This window comes from Colias philodice, chromosome 26, assembly GCF_061535455.1.
Source record: "Colias philodice isolate Cphi_HAF_F1 chromosome 26, ilColPhil1 Martin Lab GWU primary, whole genome shotgun sequence".
In the NCBI taxonomy this organism is placed as follows: Eukaryota; Metazoa; Arthropoda; class Insecta; order Lepidoptera; family Pieridae; genus Colias; species Colias philodice.
The window spans coordinates 3,548,304-3,562,320 of record NC_143111.1 but is presented as its reverse complement, the minus strand read 5'-3'; the positions used below and the strand labels follow the sequence as shown (position 1 = coordinate 3,562,320).

General features: G+C 33.2%; 1 protein-coding gene across 1 annotated transcript in view; it reads left to right on the top strand.

Moving 5' to 3' along the window:
- The window catches only part of LOC149476845 (uncharacterized), a 75,610-nt gene that overhangs the window by 20,728 nt on the left and 40,865 nt on the right, over window positions 1-14,017 (top strand). The window contains exon 2 of the mRNA XM_089711189.1: window positions 4,476-4,529. The gene's annotated coding sequence lies outside the window, so the exon portion shown is untranslated. The remainder of the gene's footprint in view (window positions 1-4,475; window positions 4,530-14,017) is intronic.

Below are 14,017 nucleotides of genomic sequence, written 5' to 3'. Positions count from 1 at the left end.
GGCTTTAATCTTCGTTAAATTTAAGTATATTACCGAAATATAGGGTTTTTCTTGTATAGTAAACGTATACACACATTATGGAAGAGGATTTAAAAATCTTTCGTCATGCCTATTATAAAAAATAGGTTTGTTCGGAGCCCTAGGAGCGCGAGTCCGACTCGCACTTGGCCGGTTTTTTGCTTTACAGTTTGCAGTCAATGGATAAGGTTTAAGTTTATATGTGATATTATGATAACAAGGTATTTTTATAAGACTGATAAATAAAGAGAAGTATTGAAATTTTGTTTCTTTATTAATTTAATAAAATAAGGCACAAACCGCGTAAAATAAAAGGCCCATCAGATACTTTTACAGTTACTTTTGTTTAATTTCGTATTTTTTTCCGAAGTATTATACAAGAACCGGGTAAGCCGGTTCTTTTATAATACCTCGGAAAAAAATACGAAATTAAACAAAAGTAACTGTAAAAGTACCTGATGGGCCTTTTATTTTACGCGGCTTGTGTCTTATTTTATCAAATTAACAAAGAAACAAAATTTCAATACTTCTCTTTATTTATCAGTCTTATAAAAGTACTTTGTTATCATAATATCACATATAAACTTAAACCTCATTCATTAACTGCAAACTGTAAAGCAAAAAACCGGCCAAGTGCGAGTCGGACTCGCGCTCCGAGGGCTCCGAACAAACCTATTTTTTATAATGTTGTAACTTAAAATTCCCCTGTGTGTGTCTCTCCATATTCCCCGGTCCTGAGCGGTCTCTTGCCAATTATTATAGGCTCGTTGCACGCGCAGGTCTACCTCTACACGATCGCGCCAGCGATACTTAGGTCGTCCAACTGGCGGTCGGCCCAGGGGTAGCCCCAAGTATGCCCTCTTCAGTCCTCGTTCCTCACCCATTCGTTGTACATTACCGAGCCAACGGAGCCGTTGTGCTTTTATTTCTCCAAGTATATTTGGCTCGGCCATTAGTTTTTCTAGTTCGGCATTTGTTCGGACTCTCCAGCTACCATCCTCTCGTCTGATGGTACCAAAGATCTTGCGAAGAAGCCTTCTTTCGGTGACTAAAAGCTTGCGTTCTTCATTATGGGTCAGGGTCCAGGCTTCACACCCTTACATAAGTATTGGTCTTATGACCGTTTTGTATATACGCAATTTGATGTTTTTGCTCAGAAGCCTGGACGCGAGCACCTTATGCAAGGCTGCACCACATTTGAGGGTATTTTGGATACGGATATTAATTTCTTCCTCCCTGGAATGTGAGTCAGTTATAGTGCAACCCAGATAATATCTAAAAATAACAACTCTTTTATAGGTCGTATCTCCAGCCTGTAGGTCTTGGCGTTGAGCTCGTGTATCTCTATACCGTTTCATGTGGAGATATTCCATTTTGTTGGCATTGATTTTTAGTCCAACCTTTTCCGCTTCTTCTTTCACGATACTCGCAGCTTCACCTAACAATGCGAGGTCATCAGCATACCCAATCACCTTATGCCTTGACTTGAGTATTCGATATAAATTTCAGCTTGATACCAATAACAAAAACATGACTGGATCTTTATATGGAACAGTAAAATCAACAGCTTTTCAAATTCACGACAAATCTAATAAAAATATTTCAGTACCCTAATTTTTGTCATTTTCGAAGCCTAATTTTTTTTTGGTAATACACCCGTAGGAAACTTATAGCATCTAAGGTTAGACACAACCAATCAGAGCCACGCTTGAGGCGTGACACGAAAATTCGCGATGCACGTAAGTCTGACGTTGCCAGATAGAATAAATTTGTTAAAATAATGCAGCAAAATATAAACTTTACTTTATATTTTAATATTTTGGTCGGAACCGGGAGAACCGGGTTTCATACTATTCAGACCCGGTTCTCAAGATCTTGAAAAAACCCGGGTTTACCCGGGTTTTTCGGAACCGGGTAAACCCGGGTGCATGCCCTAGTTCTGCATGCCCTAACTGAAACTAACCTATAAAACAAGTTTAAAAGTTTTGTAATTCAAAGTAAAACCAAAATCGGTATCGGAATTCCAGGGGTTTCTCACAACATTTATATATTTGATAATTCTATAATACATTAATGATTCTATCTTTACAATACAAACCGGTCACGCCATAGGTACTTCCCGCAAGATACTCCTTCATAATAAAAAAAAAAAAACAAGAACCATTCGTCTGTGAAACAGCTACTATCTTTACAATAAAGCGCTTTGATAGCTTCGATACTTTATATACTACTAGCTGTGCCCCGCGGTTTTACCCGCATTGCTCCGCTCCTGTTGGTCTTAGCGTGATGATATATTATAGCCTATATGTTGACCCGACCTGTTAGTAACATTAATACAAAATTTGAAGTAAATCCATCCCGTACTTTTTGAATTTAGGCCGGACAAACATAAAACAGACAAAAATTCTCAAAACTTTATTTTTGGCTTCCATGTCGATTGTTAATCACGCCCAAAGTATTATGTATTTTAAAAGAATATTTAATAGATTAGACGTACATATAAATAGCAATGCGCAACACAATGAAAGTGGAAGCACTACCTGCCTTTGGGCATACCAATGTTATCACCTGTATGCGACAATGCTACCTGCACCATGGGAATACAGGTTGTTATTGCGTAAGGTTATAATAGCATGAATGAGAAAGCTTGATTCATAAATTTATTGATATTTTTTTAAGGTACGGAAGTCGTTTTTTTAATAGATATTGATCGAGCAGTAAGTAGCCTTTGATAGTTTAGAACACATACCACTTTTAATACAAAATAAGTTACGAATGTAATGTTCAAATTTAGCTAGCTTTGTATCTAGATTACATGAATAAAGATTCGACACATTGTTTACTTTCATGAAATGCAAATGCAATCTATACAATATCTACAAGAAGAACTTTCTTTGTGTGTAAATAAACACATACATCATCTGTTAATAAAACCGCCTCTTCCATAACTTATTCATTGGTTCTTATTAAAAGTAAAACTATCTATAATAGATGGTCGATGAAAGCACAACGTGACATTTATTTTAACAACCACTTGTGCAGTTAAGTTGAACTTGTCTAGACCACAGAATTATCTAGATACTGTTTACGTCTTCGGCCATTTTGAATTATAATAATCAGCCTTTTTTGCGCATCGCAGTAAAGGGTTGAAAAACAGGCTGAGGTAAAAACATGATTGACATACATTGCATATAGGTAATAGGTATCAATTAAAGGTTTTATTTTATTTATACGTTGTATCAATCGTTAAGGGTTTTATGTTGTTGAATGGTTAATCTACCTATTGAGAGCTATAAAATTAATAGTTATTCATCTATTAAAACGCAGTAGTCGTCACTTGAGTTCGTAAAAAGGTCGAAACAAACTATCGGACGAAGCTTACGGACGCGATTTAAAGCCGCGACATATAGGTATTTCTAGATAATAATTGTACATTGAGGTGTGAAAACTATAAGACGTAAGTTGTGGACGAGCCCTTGGGCTGCAACCTTTAGTGTTCGGACGTCCGACGCGAATCTGGGGCGCTGGATGTTTGATACTGTGCACTTTATTCGCGGCTGTAAGCCTCGTCCGTAAGTCGCGTCCGATAGTATGTTTGCAGCTTTATTGTACAAATGTAGATACTAGATAGCTATACGTTTCAACGCGATACGTGCAATGTGTGAAAAGTGAGAGTCGATAAAATGAAGTATACCCTGTGAGTATACCTAATTTCGACTATTGCGTATCCTAGTATACCAGGTGAAAGGTAAGACGTCAGACGAATTTAGACAGGAGCTTCTACTCATGAAACTGAAAAACTTTTGTTCTACAACTTTGCTGAATTCGTAGAAAAAAATTTGGACTTTGTATGGAAATCGGTCAGCTGATTAGCGAAGTTTCCGTACAAAGTCCAATTTTTTTTTTACGAATTCAGCAAAGTTGTAGAACAAAAGTTGTTCAGTTTCATGAGTAGAAACTCCTGTCTAAATTCGTCAAACGTCTTACCTTTCACCCTGTATATTAATAATTTTTATACAATATTTTGTTAAGACCCAGAACCTAATTTACCAAGTTACATATATTAAAGGAAACGACAAAAAACTTGAATTTTGTCACTAAAAATAAAACGAGTTTAGACAAGGTTGGAATAAAACTTGCTTCTAGGACAATAGTAAAAACATGTTTACGTTATTCAAAGCAATAATTACAATCTTCAGTTTTTAATCAAATTGGTTCTTTAAATAATTTGCTATGAACTACGTATAATCTAACAAGCAATTAGAATATTAAAGAATCGAATGAAAAATATTTAATCGGTTAGGTTTTGTTAGGAAAATGTTAAAAAAATTGTGTTTTCTTTTTCTTCATGATTTTTTTAATATAACATAATATAAGATAGGTATTGATATAAATTTAAATTTTAATTACATATAAAGTATGTTTCAATATTAACAATATTTTTTATTTCTTTACAGTATATTCAGTGGTCACTCAGTGGGAAGATCAAAACAATAGCATAACTTAGAAACGTGAGTTACAGTTATTTAACTACTATTTTTTATTACACCTAAGTTACTATTTAGGTATGGTAATTGGTAATCAATAATCATGTATCTGTAAAATACTTCTGAATGGTATTTTTGTGAAATAATAAATTTAATAAGTCTATCGATCGATACCAAAGTCTAAAAAACTACTAAAAATAATAAAACAAATACTTGAAATGCCAAACAGTCTAGCTAAATCTTATAATATAAAAATGAATCCCAAAATGTGTTGGTAAGCGCGGCTGAACCGATTTCGATAATTCTTTTTTTATTATATTCCTTGAAGTACGAGGATGGTTCTTATGTAGAGAAAACGTAAATATGTACCACGGGCGAAGCCGGGGCGGACCGCTAGTTCTAAATAAATACCTGCCATTAAGTCTAAAACGGTACTAAATTAGCAATTTAATTGCCAATTAATATAAACACAAACAAATCAACGAACTATTACATGTCATAATAAAAATGTAATATAAGCGATATGCTAATAGAGACGGGCGTGAATCTCTTTCACTTATTATTATCTAACTATGATGTAAGAATTTGTTTAAATGTCTATAAAAAGAACCACCTGCTTTCCTTCCAATGAGTAACTACAACTTATAAAGAAGACGCGATTGATAAGTTTATTTTTATATCAATTCGGTTTATTACTTTTTAATTTTTTTGGCGATAGGTACCTACTTTTTAACCCATTGAGCCCCAAGCGGCCCGATCGGTCCACGACACAATAGATTTTCTATTGTTTCTGTGGTTCCGGGGCCTGAGTTATTAAAGAGGCTTTCTTTCACATAGACCTTCTGCAAACAATTCCTATAAAGTATCTCGAAAGAAACTTGAGTAAAAAACTTTTTCTAGAAAAGGGATATAGCTTTTCCATAATTATTATAATCTCTATTTTATAAGTAAATATGAAATTAATGTAGTAGGAACGTGATGTAGGTATGTCGGAGACCGCTTATTTCTTCGCTTTTTAATTCTGTTGTTTTTATTTTGTACATTCTATGAACAAGAAACCCTAAAAGCATCACAATTAATATTAATACATACCTAACTAAAATTATTACTAGTTTGAGATATTGAATTAAAATTTTGCATCCCAGATTTATGACATTGTAAAATTCTAATAAATTGTTATATACAAATTGGCATCTAAATTTATTGTTCAACTTTGCACCTGCAAAGGTCATATTATATAACGGCACTAAAGTAATATCCACTATCGATTTATAACTCAAATTGCTACCACATAGACCATAGTGATAATAAAAATCAAATAAATATGAGAGGATATAATGGCATTATTATGTACTAGCTTTCTGCCCGCGACTTCGCCCGCGTTTCAGAGAAAAACCCGTTCCCGTAGGATTTCCGGGATAAAACCTATCCTATGTCCTTTCTCGGGTATCAAAATATATCTATACCAAATTTCATGCAAATTGGTTCAGTAGTTCAGGCGTGATTGAGTAACAGACAGACAGACAGAGTTACTTTCATAATATTAGATAGGTACGTAGTATATTATTATTAGTCTGTGATATTAGTATGGATTATTTGTTAACGTAAAGTTCTTATTTTTCTGATCGATTATAACGAAATGAAGTAAGACATTCAAGTAGTTTTCAATAATTAACCATGAACTTAAGTATCGTCTTCTTTTATAATAGAATTCAATATAACATATTCCAGAACACCGTAATACAAAAAACCAATACAAACAGTTAGAAACCGCAATATCCCATCTCTTTGAATGAAGTCATTCATGTGTCCTTGTCCTAACGTTTCTAAGCCATATAAAAATAAAAGCTATAGAAACTGAGCTAACTATATAAAGAAACTTGTCCGATCCGTCTGTCCATCCGTTGAAACTTGACCAATAACTCTTTAATGGGAATTTAGAGCAGGCTTGGAAAGTCATTGCTGTTATTATTAGTAAAATGTCTTGCGGTTTTATTCGAAATATCAAGTGTGTAACTAAGTTACGAGAGTGTAATTAGTCAATTGTATAGTAATCTATACTAATATTATAAAGAGGAAAGGTTTGTAATTATGTATATATGTATGTATGGTTTTCACGCATAAACTACTGGAGCGATTTTGATTAAATTTGGCACAGATAATCTTTAGACCCTGAGAAAGAACATAGGCTACCTTTTATTGCGAAATATGTACCACGGGTGAAGACGGGGCGGACCGCTAGTGTATAATATTGTTGTCATATAATCCAAGGTTAACGAATATGGGGAATAAATATGGTCCGGGAGCCAGCAGCAGATTTTATGACCAAGTTCCTCTCAAGCGGTAATTAGTAAAATGCATCAAAGTATAGTATTATGAAGCCTCGTGAACGTCAGCTGGAGCTCGGTTGGGGGGAAGAGCGGTTGTAGCCTCCCGTATCAGCTGACGGTTTTTCCACCAAGATACAGCCAGCTGACATATATATTTATCCACAGTTACATATAAGCTATCATCAGGTAAATTTTTGTTTGAGAGGAAATAACGGAAAATAAATTTTTCTTTAAATTTAACTTTCATGTTCGAGACACCAGCTGACGTATAATACACCATTTTGTAACCAGCTGACTATTTTTTTTCGTTGAGATATTGGGTTAGCTACAATTTGACAAATTTTTAGCTGAGAGGAAATGAATGAATGAATGTATTTTTTTTCCTATGTGCGTGGGAGGCTACAACCGCTCACCCCCCCAACCGAGCGCCAGCTGTGACGTTCACGAGGCTTTATAATACTATACTCTCATGCGTCTGACGAATTATCTCTTGAGAGGAAATAGTTAACCAAATTTGCACCTGGCTCCCTAACCAATATATTTATTATGATCGCATCACAAAAAGGATCAATAATATTTTGATTAAATACATTATTTCCTCAAAGTGATTTATGACCTACTAGCTTTCCGCCCGCGGCTTCGCCTGCGTTTTCAAAGAAAAACCTGTTCCCGTAGGATTTCCGGGATAAAACCTATCCTATGTCCTTTCTCGGGTATCAAAATATCTCTATACCAAATTTCATGCAAATTGGTTCAGTAGTTAAGGCGTGATTGAGTAACAGACAGACAGACAGACAGAGTTACTTTCGCATTTATAATATTAGTATGGATTTTGATAAAGATTTATCACCTAAACCATCAAAGTTGAAAATTGCAATCGTTATTTTTTTTTAATTATACTTAACATTTAAAGTTCATTGGCGAAAATGTTTGATTGGGTGCTAAATAAATCATCCGAATATTTACAAATTAGGACACAATTGTCAAGGTGATAGCGTGTAAAATAAAAACACAGTCATTAATTCAAACGTAATATTAATTATAATTTAGAAACAGGTGTTTTAATTATGTGACAATTAGAATAAAGTTGGACAAAAATTGATTGCAAAGATTAATATTAAATGATAGTTCACTCGCGATGTATCGACTTATCATACATAGAAACTTTTAATGAAATGAATGACTAATATTAATGCCTTTATTGGTGCAGTATTCTATAACCAAAATAGGAAATATGGCACAAGGATTGTGAAAAAATGTAACAACCTTTGAATTTGTAAAAGTCAATGCTTAAAATTTAATTATCTAATATCTAATATCTTATCTTAATATCTTAATATCTTAATCTTAATCTTAATACTATTATAAAGGCGAAAGTTTGTAAGGATTTATGGATGTATGGATGTATGGATGTATGGATGTATGGATGTTTGTTACTCTTTCACGTAAAAACTACTGAACCGATTACAATGAAATTTAGCACACATATAGAGGGTAACTTGGATTAACACATAGGATAGGTTTTATCCCGGAAATCCCACGGGAACGGGAACTATGCGGGTTTTCCTTTGAAAACGCGGGCGAAGCCGCGGGCGATAATCTAGTATATTATAAAAGCGAAAGATTGTAAGAATGTATGGATGTATGGATGTATGGATGTTTGTTACTCTTTCACGTAAAAACTACTGAACCGATTACAATGAAATTTAGCACACATATAGAGGGTAACTTGGATTAACACATAGGATAGTTTTTATCCCGGAAATCCCACGGGAACGGGAACTATGCGGGTTTTCCTTTGCAAACGCGGGCGAAGCCGCGGGCGGAAATCTAGTAATGAATATTATATCGGATGCAGTGTCTCTATACTTTTCTGTAGTTCAGGAGAAGATTGCGAAATGTCCCATAAAAATATCTTATTTACTACTATAGCTTTCCACCCGCGGCTTCGCCCGCGCAGTCAAAGAAAAACCCGCATAGTTCCCGTTCCCGTGGGATTTCCGGGATAAAACCTATCCTATGTCCCGGGATAAAAAGTAGCCTATGTCCTTTCTCGGGTATCAAAATATCTCTATACCAAATTTCATGCAAATTGGTTCTGTAGTTGAGGCGTGATTGAGTAACAGACAGACAGACAGAGTTACATTCGCATTTATAATATTAGTATGTATTTGTATTTAGAATATCGTATCATAGATAATTATTAATTATCGATAAAAGCATAACTTGTAAGTTTAAACCTATTCTGGTGAAACATAATATTCATAGATTTATCTTCGAAAGCTTCAAACCATCTCGTTAAGTGCTATGTAGAAACATGATCTGTGAAATTGTTTAACAAAACATCTTCTAAATAAACACTACAAAATGATATACTAGAAAGTTTTTACTGTGCTAATAATACTTAAAATATGATTTCACATATTTCAGCATTTGTAGTTTCGTATAAAAAAAATCCGATTGCAAAGGAAATTTTGAGATCACGTTTATAGAATGGACTTGGAGTTAGTTAACATATATTATAGATTATTTTTCCGACCCAAATATCGACCAATAGAATTGCACCATTCGACGTCACATGGTACCTACATGGTATTATACTGATAATTTTTTGAAAATTTTCTCTGGTCGTTGACGTCAAACTGACAGGTTCAATTCAATTGTGAAATTATTGGCCGACATTTGGGACGGAAAAATAATCTCCCGAATACCACACGAGCTTCAAAATTATCTGGCATTTCCCTCAAGGTTCCCTGCAAACAAATAAAGTCGTCAAGTTTTTCAGGAAAAATCACCATTTTTTAACCTTGACTAAAAACTTGACTCCTTCATTTGTTTGCAACGAACCTATCGGAAAATACCCGATAATTTTGAAGCTCTTGTGGTATTATAAGTGAATAAATGTTAACTAACTCCAAGCATGAAATTTATAAATAGGAATGGTTTAAATCTAACAAAAAAATTATCTTTTGTAAGTCAAAATTGGCGCCGAAAGCTTCGTTCGGAAATCGTTGCTGAATACAACCATTTGTCCTACCATTAACTCATCAAAAGACGCATTTTCATCCATAAATAGTTACGAAGTTATATTTAAAAACAACACCAAAGTCCTTCATACCTCTTTCATTAGCATTCCTAATTCCTAAAGAGATACAAATTTATTCTCGTATTTTTTTTACATTGATTCTATGCGACCTTGACAGGTTGACTTTTGTGCAAATGGCGGGTTTAAAAGGCCAAAATGATTATAATCTCATAACAGTAATCATAGAGATATTACGTGGAACATTCTTGAGCCATCATTAGATATGAGGATGATAGTTTTAGAGGTCGAATAATGCAGTTATGATATGTTTTGAGAAAAAGTGTAGGCCGGACCCCTGAGTCCTGTGTAGCTTTGAAGTCAATTTGAAGTGTACAAACTCTTTTAAGTTTTTACTTTTTGTATAACAAAAAAGTATGTTAATTATTAATAAACAAATTTATTATCAAATCGAATTAAATATGTGACATAAAACCTAAGCTATTCAATTAGTATTGTAAAAATCGCCTTTAAAATTGGACACAAAAATTCTTATGACCTATTTATGTCATTTCAATTGGTTATCTGATAAAAATAATTTCAAATGATCATTTGACCCAATTTTTTTTGTTTACCTTTAGACCGTGTGAATTTTAGTTCTATCTCACCTCTTTAGGTTATACAAATGGGTCACTTATCTGAATGGATAAAAATAGATAAAGTTTACGGAAAAAAAAATATCGATAAAAACGTATAGGCAGGTAAAGATAGCGCATTGACTTTAAACTGTGAAGTTTCATGCAAAGAAAGAGTAAATATTAAGCACCAGACATTTTTACACGTAGCCGTGCTTCTGTTGTGTATTTAAAATTTTAATGACGGATAAGGTAACCTCTCTGCTCGTATAAGTCGGCTCGCACTTGACCGGCATTTACTATTTCTTACAACAAAAGTACATTGTTCAAATAACTACGCTACTAGCCGCATTCCTTGCTACTAATTAGTATTAATAAATTTGCAAATGGACGTGGATATGCTAATATAATGGCTAGGCGTGAGGTCGCGTGCTTTACGTGTGATACGTGACACTTCCTTGGAAGTTTAGACCCCGTATGGGGTACAATATGACCCGTAATAAGACAAGGGGTATAGAAGTGTTCAATCGAAACTCTGCTTAAATTATGATAGCTATAATCAAGCTTGATTTCAAAAATATAGGCAGATTTTTTGTCAATAATTTAGGTACAATTATTTGTAACACATTTTCAGTTAATGAAAGGCAGAATCCGTCCTCACTGGGATCGGGAGGTGCCACTTGAAATAAGAAGTAGGTAAATAATGAAATTTTTTAACAAAAAACATCGAATATGCTATTAGTAATTAGATAATATTACAGAAGCCTCATTAGGCGTGAACAAAAGTAAATTAAGCCAATACAATCGAATTCTAGAACGATCGAGAAAAAACTGTAAATAATTATTATCTAAATTAGGAATAATGAGCTTCAAGTCTATCAAATTGCCTCTGTGACATAACCGTCATAATTGGGCAACCAGTTAAACTAATTCGACGCTTATTACCATAGCGTAGGCTTCACTTTTACGTAACAGTCATCTTGTTTATTGACAATTGTTACTTTCACTATAGGTATTAAATATTTATTGGTATACGCCACGTATACGCCCATATACTTTTCGTATTGCGAAAGGAGTGTGTTTCTTGATTTTTTTATTGAATAGGTACATAATATATAATTATATATTATGTACCTTTACTTGTGACTAAAATGGCCAGCAAATACAAAAACTGCCTTTGTGAAATTGGCATATGATAGAAAATTATCTACGACTATACTTGCTTGACTTAAAAATCTAAGCCTAAAAAATAACTTAAACACAATTTGGTAAACAATGTGCGTTTAACATCAATTTATATACCTACTGAATTAATCATTCAAAACATGACTTAGGCACATTAATTACGAGGCTCGAAAAATACGCGACCTTTGGGTTTTTTCATTTTTGTTTATTCAGCGATAATTTTATACATATATCATATAAATCAGTTTTACAAAGGTCAAAAACATGAATTATATTAATTTATTATTGTTAAGACAGTTGAAGACCTAAACTTGTTCAAAATTCGCACTAAAATAACTAAGATTCAAAAAGGTCAATCAACAAATAACAATTCTTAGTTTATTTCCTGAAATACTTTTCGATAAAGTCGTATATATCATAGTCAACCAACGAAGTCACGACTGGAAACAATTCACATTCAAATCCATACTAATATTATAAATGCGAAAGTAACTCTGTCTGTCTGTCTGTTACTCAATTACGCCTTAACTACTGAACCAATTGGCATGGAATTTGATAAAGAGATATTTTGATACCCGAGAAAGGACATAGGATAGGTTTTATCCCGGAAATCCTACGGGAACGGGATTTTCTTTACATACATATCACATTGTTTATAATAATTAATGAATGTAAGTATTTATTTCTGTGGTATTTATAATGTTTTTTTTCTCCTAATATGTATACGTAAACCGGACATTGGTAGAGCCCTTCATAGCCGATCAAAAACAAATGAAGACTAAAGCGCTTCTAAACTTCTTTTATCAAATTCTTTGTTTGGATTAAAATTATAACCCCTCCATCAGTCAATTTTTCAATGTACATATTGTTTGCCTGTCATATCTTTATTTTAAACGCAATATAGAACTTTAATTCAACCAGCCATTTTTCATCTTCCTGCATGAGTAGGAGGTATCGATAGCATATCGACTAGCTTCTAGAGATTTCGATATCTCAGCGCGGGAAACGCGGTCACTTGAAGCAATCGTTAAAATGTACGTATCTTCAACCTCAATTATTGAGCATTAATAGATAATTGACAAACCAGAGAAAGTGCATTATAACCGTCACGTCTCCATAAGTTTCCAATGAATGAATAATTCATAATCAACATTAAGATGTTTCAAATGATAAACGTTCATTTCGCATTTCCGCTCCGTTAATTTTTCTCACATTAGATACATTAATTTGGACATATTTGGAACAATGAAAAACAAAAATGTTGAAACCAAAGCATGTTCTAAGTTCTAACCCTTTCAGCTATTATTTTTTCGAAATCTAAGTCTTCGATTTTTAAGACAGAATTCACCATTTGTACACGGAACTAAAATAAAACAAATTTATGTTTATTCTTACTTTAACAATATAATTTTTTTAACATAGCTGTACCTCGTAATCGAATCTCCAGCAGATATCAAATCCAATGAATTTGACATAATCTGATCTACATAATATAATACATATAGAATTTTCAGAACCTTCCTTAGTTTTTCTATAACAAACCACACAACTAGCAGAGCTAGCTCTTAATAAATTTCGATTAAAGCCCCAATAGACTCTTCTTTAGTACCAACGTATCCATTATGACATTGTGGTTATATCAAGGTATAATTCCGATGAAGGTACTCGTAATATTTTGCGTAATTTACAAATAAGCGGTTCAAAAGTCATTGCAATCGGTTACGATTTGATTACAAAACTAAATGCTTCAAACTTTATTAGACACGGTCAGAATTTTAGTATGATTATATAAATTTGTTGTTGTTTACAGTTGAATAAATATATACCTACCTACATAGATACCTACCTACTTTTACAAATAAATAGGTTACCTACTTACTTGCATTGATTGATTGCAATGCAAGATCTACCAATACCTACGCTACAGGTTTTGCCATACCTACTTCTTAATTTCTATCTATCAATGCCTTATAAACATTCTAAAACTGAAATGCTCAAAAAATATATGATATGATAATAATTTGTGTTTTTATAAACAAACTTGTTCAATATGAAATATTGTATAATATATATTTTATACCTAGGGTATAAGTTTTATACAGAACATACTTCTTACCTTTGTTGAAATGTTATGAATTACATAATAATAGCAATTGTTTTATTACCTATTTATGCAAACAGTAGTATTTAATATTATTACATAAAACATTTTATGCGACGATGCAAAAATTGTGTAAATAATATATTCACACAAAACACTTCCGACCATTCACTACAATGTTTTTTTATATAATTCATTTTAGTATAAGTTTAAATAGGTACGTGTTAAACTGATTATAA